General features: G+C 41.2%; 1 long non-coding RNA gene across 1 annotated transcript; it reads left to right on the forward strand.

Moving 5' to 3' along the window:
- The first annotated feature begins 5,104 nt into the window (after nt 1–5,104).
- LOC116412085 lies at nt 5,105–6,255 on the forward strand. Its single transcript, XR_004223540.1, has 2 exons — nt 5,105–5,314; nt 6,090–6,255. It is a non-coding gene; the product is annotated as an uncharacterized LOC116412085 (long non-coding RNA).
- Nucleotides 6,256–9,997: the final 3,742 nt, after the last annotated feature.

The raw sequence follows: 9,997 nt of genomic DNA on the forward strand, positions 1-9,997 counted from the left end.
CATACCCACCCACGCTTCTTACACCATACCCACCCTTCCTAAACCCACCCTCCCTCCCACCATTCCTACACCCACCCTTTGTACACCCACCCACCATCCCACCCTTTGTACACCCACCCACCATCCCACCCTTCCTACACCCACCCACCCTTCCTACATCCACCCTCCCTCCCACCCTTCCTACACCCACCCAGCCTCTGGTGGGAGGGAGGTTGGGTGTAGGAAGGGTGGGAGGGAGAGTGGGTGTAGAAAGGGAGGGAGGGAGAGTGGATGTAGGAAGGGAGGGAGGGAGAGTGGGTGTAGGAAGGGAGGGTGGATGTAGGGTGGGTGTAGGAAGGGTGGGTGGGTCTACGAAGAGTGGGATGGTGGGTGGGTGGGTGTAGAGATGGAGGGTGGGTGTAGGAAGGGTGGGAAGGAGGTCAGGAGAGAGGGTGGGTGTAGGAAGGGTGGGAGGGAGGGTGGGTGTAGGAAGGGTGGGTGGATGGGTGTAGGAAGGGTATGCGGGTGGCTGTCGGATGGGTGAGTGTAGGAAGGGTGGGAGTCGTGGTGGACGGCTGTAGGAAGGGTGGGTGGGTGTAGGAAGGTTGGGATGGTGGGTGGGTGTAGGGAAGGAGGAAGTGTGCGTGTAGGGAGGGAGGGAGTGTGGGTGTAGGAAGGTTAGGAGGGAGGGTGCGTGTAAGAAGGGTGGGTGGGTGTAGGGAGGGTGGGTGGATGGATCTTCTGTCCTCTTGCCGCACTTTACATTTTGGTCACTTACCTTAATGGGTAAATCCTCTTGCCGCACTTTACATTTTTGTCACTTACCTTAATGGGTAAATCCTCTTGCAGCACTTTACATTTGGGTCACTTACCTTAATGGGTAAATCCTCTTGCCGCACTTTATATTTTTGTCACTTACCTTAATGGGTAAATCCTCTTGCCGCACTTTACATTTTTGTCACTTACCTTAATGGGTAAATCCTCTTGCCGCACTTTACATTTTTGTCACTTACCTTATTAATGGCACCTACAGAGACACTTTGCTGTACAGGATATGATGGATCCTCTCCAGCTCTTCCACTTGTTCCTGTAACATGAAAGCATTAGATCTCAGTTTGTACCATACAGTAAGTTTGCTCACAGTTGCCAATCAGAATTGAGTATTGGTACAATTAAATACATAGTTCAGCCATCTATAGTTGATTGGTGCTATTCTCTTATGAACAAACCATTCCAACATTAAAAATAATTTGCCTAACAATAACGCTTGGTTTCATGTTGCCGGGGCTAATGACTATAGCAACCAGTTAATATTTATGCACCACAGACACCTTAATGCAAAAGTGATGTTGCTAGTAGCAACAAATCAGCACTTAGCTTTGGTCAGTCCCCTAAGGGGCATCACCATAATTTCTTATCCACTGATTGAGATTCAGCCTCTTCAGTAGTAAGAAATAGTAAGTTAGGCCCTGTGCCTATAATAAGTAACAGTGCCTGTTGGAGGCAGAAAAGGGAAAATACAGTCGGGCTCACTTACCAACACTGGGCAGGATTGCCCCTGGGCAGAAGGCAGAACGATACAAATGTTACTGGTCACCAAGATTTACTGCCCAGTTTTGCTAATTGCAGAGTCCTACTATTTATCCCCCCCTTTTTTTTTTTAGCTAAAATGAGGGTTATTTGGCAAAAAATCTCTCAGAAGGGGTGCACTCCTACCTCTCATCACAGTGCTGACCAACGGACTGAACCAACTGTCACTCCTCTGGGTGTGAAGTCACCTCTCATCACAATGCTGACCAACGGACTGAACCAACTGTCACTCCTCTGGGTGTGAAGTCACCTCTCATCACAATGCTGACCAACGGACTGAACCAACTGTCACTCCTCTGGGTGTGAAGTCACCTCTCATCACAATGCTGACCAACGGACTGAACCAACTCACTGCTCTAGGTGTGAAGTCACCTCTCATCACAATGCTGACCAACGGACTGAACCAACTGTCACTCCTCTGGGTGTGAAGTCACCTCTCATCACAATGCTGACCAACGGACTGAACCAACTGTCACTCCTCTGGGTGTGAAGTCACCTCTCATCACAATGCTGACCAACGGACTGAACCAACTGTCACTGCTCTGGGTGGGAAGTCAGCTCCCATCACATGACAGGTGCTGCTATTAAATGGGAAGTGCACACAGAGCATTGCTGTGTATGTGGGGCCTATTGAGTAAGTGCAGTTACTGTGCTGCCATATCTCTTGGCAAGAGCTGCTCATCAGACATGGTTTCACTCAGTGCTGTTGCTGTTGCTAAGTGTGGTCAAAACTAGCAATAAGATTAAATGCATCTCCAAAGCCCATTTTAGGGGAAAATTCACTAAAATCAGCAAAAGGAACAACATCCGCTAGTCTGGGGGGGCAGAATCCTACTATTTACACTCCCTTTTTTTCAGCTAAAATGAGGGTTATTTGACAAAAAATCTCACCTCTCATCACAATGCTGACCAATGGACTGAACCAACTGTCACTCCTGTGGGTGTGAAGTCAGCTCTCATCACATGGCTGGTGCTGCTATTAAAGGGGAAGTGTACCCTGATGAGTCAGGTGTATATGGCATTTATGTGCTGTACATACAGAGCTTATTCTGCACACAGAGCATTGCTGTGTATGTGGGGCCTATTGAGTAAGTGCAGTTACTGTACAGCCATATCTCTTGGCAAGAGCTGCTCATTTATCAGCCATGGTTTCACTCAGTGTCTTGTTAAAATAAGGGGGTCCTTAGCTTGTAGGGTGTCCCTTCCTTAACCTGAATAGTGGGTAGAGATGGGGGTTACACTCAGCCCCAACAATAGGAAGACCTTTTAGGGGAGATGCTTTATACAAGGTATGTATGGGGTGGGGGCAGCAGCACAAATCATTCATCACTCTGGCAGTGACCAGGCTGCTTGGCTGGTGGGCCTTAAACTATTCTCTAGGTATAAGCTGTTGCATCTTGGGAAACAGGAAGTGCATCCACCCTGATGTCAGTAACACAATATGCCATACATATTACAGAACCCCCCATAGATCAGGGCTTTGCTTTTTATAGGCATCCAGGTGGGAGGGGTAAGGGGTCACTTGCATCCCCCCGAGTTCTCCCACAAGGAGAGCACAAACAAGTGCCCCAGTCTCTATAATACAATAGTGAGTCTCGGCCTCTCTCCTATAACTGACAGTTGCTGCAGCCCCCATACTTGTTTCTTTTTCCCTGTCTCACAGCCTGGTCACATGATGCTGTGTGTGAGAGAAGAGAGTTGTATAATATGGCTCTGCCTTAGTGCGGACAAACGGCTATTTGCGCTTGTGTATATTTTAACCCAGTGACATAAGTACTGAAAAGAAAATCGGGCGCTCTTCTGGAGGGGAGGGGGCCCAGCATGGGGGCCCAGGATCACATCCTTCACCCAGTAGTAGTTTTGTTAAGAGACTGGAGGAGAAATTGGTGGGAGCCTGAGGTTTTATTAATACAGGTACAGGTATGGGATCCCTTATCCGGAAACCCGTTATCCAGAAAGCTCCAAATTATGGAAAGCCTGTCTCCCATAGACTCCATTTTAATCAAATAATTCAGAATTTTAAAACTGCTTTCCTTTTTCTCTGTAATAATAAAACAGTACCTTGTAACTTGTCTGAACTAAGATATAAATAATGCTTATTAGATGCTAAATTAGCTTTTTTAGTAGACTTAAGGTATGGAGATCCAAATTACATAAAGATCCCTTATCCGGAATACCCTTGGTCCCAAGCATTCTGGATAATGGGTCCTATACCTGTATTAGTACAGGTATAGGACCTGTTATCCAGAATGCTGGGGACCAAGGGTATTCCGGATAAGGGGTCTTTCCATAATTTGGATCTTCATACCTTAAGTCTACTGAAAAAACAATAAAACATTAATTAAACCCAATAGGATTGCTTTGCATCCAATAAGGATTAATTATATCTTAGTTGGGATCAAATACAAGGTATCTTAGTTGGGATCAAATACAAGGTATGGTTTTATTATTACAGAGAAAAAGGAAATCAGTTTAAAAAATCTGAATTACTTGATTAAAATGGAGTCTATGGGAGACAGGCTTCCCATAATTCGGAGCTTTCTGGATAATGGGTTTCCGGATAAGGGGTCCGATACCTGTATTTATTTAAATGATGACACTATTTCTATTATATCTTAAACAAATGCTCAAGCTGGACTGAGAATTTGATTGGTCAAGGTTAATGCATTTAACAAAATAGCAAAAAAATGAGGTATGGGCTGAGACCAGGATTACAGCAGGATAAGTGGCTAAGATTATACATAGGGGTTATTTAGGGCCAGAGCAGTGATGGATGCCCCTTTGTGCATGCCTTTTAAATACCTTATAGTATAATGCAGACATTGATATTCTGTGACAATCTGTAATTAGTCTTCATTTAACATTTTGCTCAGCTTCTTTTTAGGTTGGTATTTCAGCAGACGCCTGGTTGCTAGGGGGTATGATCACAGCAATGGGCATGGCCAAACAAATTTTCACTGTGCTATGCGCAGCATCTCTTTTTGTTCCTCTTTGCTTTAAATTAATCTGGCACACGTTTTACCTGTAAGACAACAGTGTGAAATGTATTTATTTAATTTTGGAAAACCTCGATATATTTTTGCACTTTGCATGTAAAGCTGGATTGCTAAGTGAACCCCTTGCCTGTACAGGTTTAGTTGCTATTCAATATAGTTTTTAAGGTTCTTTAATAGTTCTATGTTTAAGACTTGTGCCCAGAGCTGAAGAGCATAGCTCCTTCCCTACTCTCTCATGTAGTCTTTGGCAAGTTATGTTAACTCTTTGTGTCCCAGAGAGTACATTTCCTAAAGGTCCCTTGATTGACAGCTTGTTTTGTGGTCCTATTATCCATGCACTGGTGAGACCCAGTATCAAGAATTCCAATCCCTGGGCAATGAGAAAGGCACACTGGTTAAATAGGAGTGGAACACTCTAACCATTCCACTACTTTTGCTAAAATTAAAACTTCATCCCCTTTTCTTTATATTATCTGAAATATTGTCCTTTCTTTTTTCATACATTATTTCTCTTCTCCTCCAATTGTCTGCAGTTCTGCACATGAAACCAAGCATAAAGGAGAGTCTGACAGTGCATCATTTAACCCCAGGAAGTTGCCATCTTTCAGGCTGTAATCAGCAGTGAACATGCTCTTTTATGATCAGTCTAAGATGGATTAATGTAAGGAAGAAGACATTCTCGGATGTTCTGGCTCTAGTAATAGAGACATAAATAGGATAAGAAATATCCCAAAGGAGTCGAATGTCTAGTAGGTTATTTTATGCATACTCAAAAACTCTTAAAAGGATCATATACTGTAGAATTTTTAAAATTAATGCAAACATGAATAGCCCAAAATAATAAAAGTATTAGCCTTGCCTAAGCTGCCATTGTTTCAGGCTGACTGACCTCTACCCAGAGTTGGACTGGGCTGCTGGGACACCGGGAAAAATCCCGGTGGGCACCGGCGGCCCGGGCCCGACCCTTGCCCACTCCTGTGGGCGACGGTGTTCCTCCCCTGATGCGCTAAATTTACGCACACTCAGAGGAGGGGTTAGGGAGGCTCAGCGGGGGACCCTGCGGGGGTTATGCAGTGCAGCGGGGGCCCCTAGGGGGTGCGGGGGACGCGGCTGGTGGGGGCACCTGCAGGGCCCCTGGGGCAGCAGCCCCGGTGGGCCCTGCACCCCCCAATCCAACCGTGCCTCTACCTACCTTATCAATGTTAATGGCCCTCTTGTGTTAAAATCAAGAAGGCACAACGGACAGTATCCAGGGGCCAAGGGGGTGTAGACTGATGTGATTAGTATGTGGTCAGCCAAAAGGTTGTCTACATGGAATACTGCACAGCACAGACATCATCCAAGCTTTTCTTATTGACTCACTGAGAGATTCCATAATACTAATGCAGCTTGACATAGCAGGCATGTCCAGAGTGCAGAGACGTTTTCATAGAGGATCTTCACTTTTTTCCTGTTTAAACAATTCAAATTCAATAAAAAATGGGTAAATGTCACAAAAGTAACACATAACATTTTCTCTTGTAGCTTACATTGACTTGGATAGGAAATGCCTGAAGGAGGAGTCCAAAAATGGCCACTAGGCCAGACTGAAATGTCAAGGTGTTTGCCATCAATCTCAGAGCTTTTGGGTGCATACTCTGCATCTTAATTAGATATTACATAAGCTAAATAAATATATTTCTATTTGTCAGATAGATCTTTTTGGAGAGTTTTGTGTCGTCTATATTCCGTTGGTTTAAAAGGGTGGTTCACCAGTAAGTGAACTTTTTGTATGTTATAGAACCAATTCTTACCAATTTTTCACTTGATTATCACTTTTTAATAGTTTTTATATTATTTCCCTTCCTCTTCTGACTCTTTCCAGCTTTTAAATGGGGGTCACTGACCAAAAAACTATTTCTCTTTGAGGCTACAATGCTTTTGTTATTATTACTTTGTATTACTTATCTTTATATTCAGTTCCTCTTCTATTCATCTTCCAGTTACTAGGGTAATTTGGACGCTAGTAACCAGATATCTTCTTACATTCCAAACTGGAGAGCTGCTGAATAAAAAGCTAAATAATTCAAAAACTACAAATAATAAAAAATGAAGACAAATTGCAAATTGTCTCAGAATATTACTCTCCTCTACATCATACTAAAAGTTTATTTAAATGTGAACATCTCCATTAAATGTGGTATATTTATTTTATTTAGCTTATACAGAATGTAAACTGCTTGCTTTAAGGGTATAAAAATAGGCTTATGCTCCGACAAAACCATAGAAACACCAATATACTTTGCCTTAATTGTCAGGGATATTACACATAGGAAGTTGTAAAACAGGTCAATAGAAAGTTAACACGTGTGATTGGATGAGTATAATCCAATATGCAGTTAAAAAAAATCCCGCTCTATTTAAGTATTAATATCAGCAATTTAACAAGCGTGACGCATAGGATTTTTATTTGTCAGCTGTGTGAAGGTGACCTGTCTACTGTAATTTATTCTCTTCCTCCACGCGCAGTGACTAATCCAGAGAGGAGCAACCTACAAATAACAAAAATAACTCCAGTTATCCTTTTTAATTAAAGATATTATTCTAGATGTTAATAGTATGCTACTGATTATTATGACCGTTAGCCTTGCGGGGTTAGCTCTCCATACAGTAACTTTCTGAAATGCTTCTCATATACTATATCCATCAACGTTTTCCCTGATACTTCACATCACCTATTAGAAAAGTACATTTCTAATAAATCTTTTATGATAGCTGGAGATCTTACTACTCCTGGGGCCATCTGTATGATATAAAACCAGTTCCACACTCCAAACTAAACTAAGCAGGATCCAGCATCAGTCACCTTCTCAGGATAAGGCCATGCTAATGTAGAGAACGTAGCCACCCCTACTGAGTAAAATGTAACCTATGCCTTATGGGAGGGATGTGTTTCCAATGATCAAGAGGTGTTATTGGGTCTTCTTTAGTCTAGAGCAGAGTTGCCCAACTGTTAGCGGGCCAGCTATTTCTTATTGTGCATGCTCAATGGTGGGGCAGATTATAACATAATGATGATAGATGGTCATTGAAGCTCTCAAGCTGTTTCAGAACCATAAATATCTCTTGCAGGTTCAAAGGTGAAGGAATAGGATCCCCCAGTTCTTCCTCGTTGGACACTACTGTAAGCAGAAGGGTGTTGCTCCCCAACTCTCTTTACATTTGATAGTGGCTCACAGGTAAAAAAAAAGTTTGGGGACCCCTGCTGTAGACACCCTGATATTGACAATTATTCTTGTTGATTGGAATTCACTGTATTTTATTATATTCTCTCAATACACAATATTTTTTTTCTTTCTCCTACAAAGAAAGTCAAACGGATGCAAGATAATTATTGCTAATAACATCCTATGAATAACTTATAAAAAAGAACATGTACCATAAAACATACTAAGAAGCAGATGCTACGGGAAATGTAATACATTTTAATATGAACACTGAAATGTACAACAAGGAATTATGCCTGGCTGCATCACATGCTTTTATTGGTTTCTCTATACATTATTTAGAATTAGCTATGCATAAAAGGAAAAAAATCAGTTCAGGCTTCTTTGCTAACCATTACAAATACGGTTAAACAATACATATTCCTTTTAAGTGAATCCACTGAGAAACTTGAATTAAGAATGAAATCTAGGAAGATAAGGATTAGGAAACACAAATCTCACAGACATTTGTGCCTAATCTATTAATAATCTTGAAACTTATTCCTTTCAAATACCAATGATCTACTGAACAATGTTCTTTGTAAAGATCCGTTATCCGGAATCCCATTATCCAGAAAGTTCCAAATTACGGGAAGGCCATCTCTCATAGACTGCATTATAAGTAAATAATTCTAATTTATAAAAATGATCTCCCTTTTCTCTGTAATAATAAAACAGTACTTGTACTTGATCCCAACTAAGATATAATTACCCCTTATTGGGGCAGAACAGCCCTATTGGGTTTATTTAATGGTTAAATGATTCCCTTTTCTCTGTAATAATAAAACAGTACCTGTACTTGATCCCAACTAAGATATAATTACCCCTTATTGGGGGCAGAACAGTCCTATTGGGTTTATTTAATGGTTAAATGATTCCTTTTTCTCTGTAATAATAAAACAGTACCTGTACTTGATCCCAACTAAGATATAATTACCCCTTATTGGGGCAGAACAGCCCTATTGGGTTTATTTAATGGTTAAATGATTCCCTTTTCTCTGTAATAATAAAACAGTACCTGTACTTGATCCCAACTAAGATAACATTAATTATTACTAGAGGCAAAAGAATCCTATTATGTGTAATTAACGTCTAAATTATTATTTAGTAAGATTAAAGCATGGAGATCCAAATTACATAAAGCCCCCTTATGAAATCCCCAGGTCCCGAGCATTCTGGATAACAGCTCCCATACCTGTAGTTGTTGTTGGACTATACCATTCCTCATTATATCTGCAAATTATTGTTGAACTAGCATGTTCATTATTTATGCTCCATCTCTTGCTAAACTACAGTGTTTCTTATGTCACAAGTAAATATAATTTCCTCCAACTATTGTAGTAATAAAGTGGTCCCTGTAATAAATTAAAAATACTCCACCTGTTACTGAACTACAGTGTACACATAATTGCCAAACACTTTAAAGGGCTGCAGAACATTGTTTTCAGCTAAGTCCTTCTCGCTGTGGTGATCATAAACTCATTCCTGCTATATTTTAGAGCCACTTTCACTTGGGAGGTATAAAAAAAGTCAAGGACAATTATAGAATATTTCATTGTGTAAAGCTTCAGCTATCACTTCTCAAAGTGAGATGCATAGCTGAAACATAGCAAAGACCTCTAGATGAGCCCAGAATGGGATACACACAGAATAGTAGGAACTTGTCCTTCCAAGGAAACCATCTTTACTCCATAGAAGAGAAGAGTGTCCTTACTAATGTCTGTTTCCAGATAAAACATTCTTGGAGAAAAGTACAGTCTGTAGTTATTGGTGAAGCTCTCGCCCTACTGTGTAGCCATTGGTCTTTATTTGTAAAGTTGATCTTCTACCAGTCTTCCTCAGGTCTATGCACTTATTGCTAACTCTTATCTAGGTGATACTTACTCTGGACTCTCATCGTTCATCAAGTTGCCTCCCACTTTCCCAAAACATTCAAGTAAACTGAAGTCACTGCCCCTTTTATTTGTGGCCCTGTAACAGGGAATTCAGACTGTAAGCTTCACTGGTTAAGGGACTGTTATATTAATCATTCTCTGTAAAATACAATAGGAATAAGGTGCTGCTATATAAATAAAGCATAGTAATACTGTACACAGGGCTTCAGCTACTATCAACAGTGTTTCTTAAGGTTGATGTATCCTACATACCATAATTTAAACAAGAATGTGCTAGACAGTTTTTTGCACT

The sequence above is a fragment of the Xenopus tropicalis genome, chromosome 7, assembly GCF_000004195.4.
Source record: "Xenopus tropicalis strain Nigerian chromosome 7, UCB_Xtro_10.0, whole genome shotgun sequence".
Lineage (NCBI taxonomy): Eukaryota > Metazoa > Chordata > Amphibia > Anura > Pipidae > Xenopus > Xenopus tropicalis.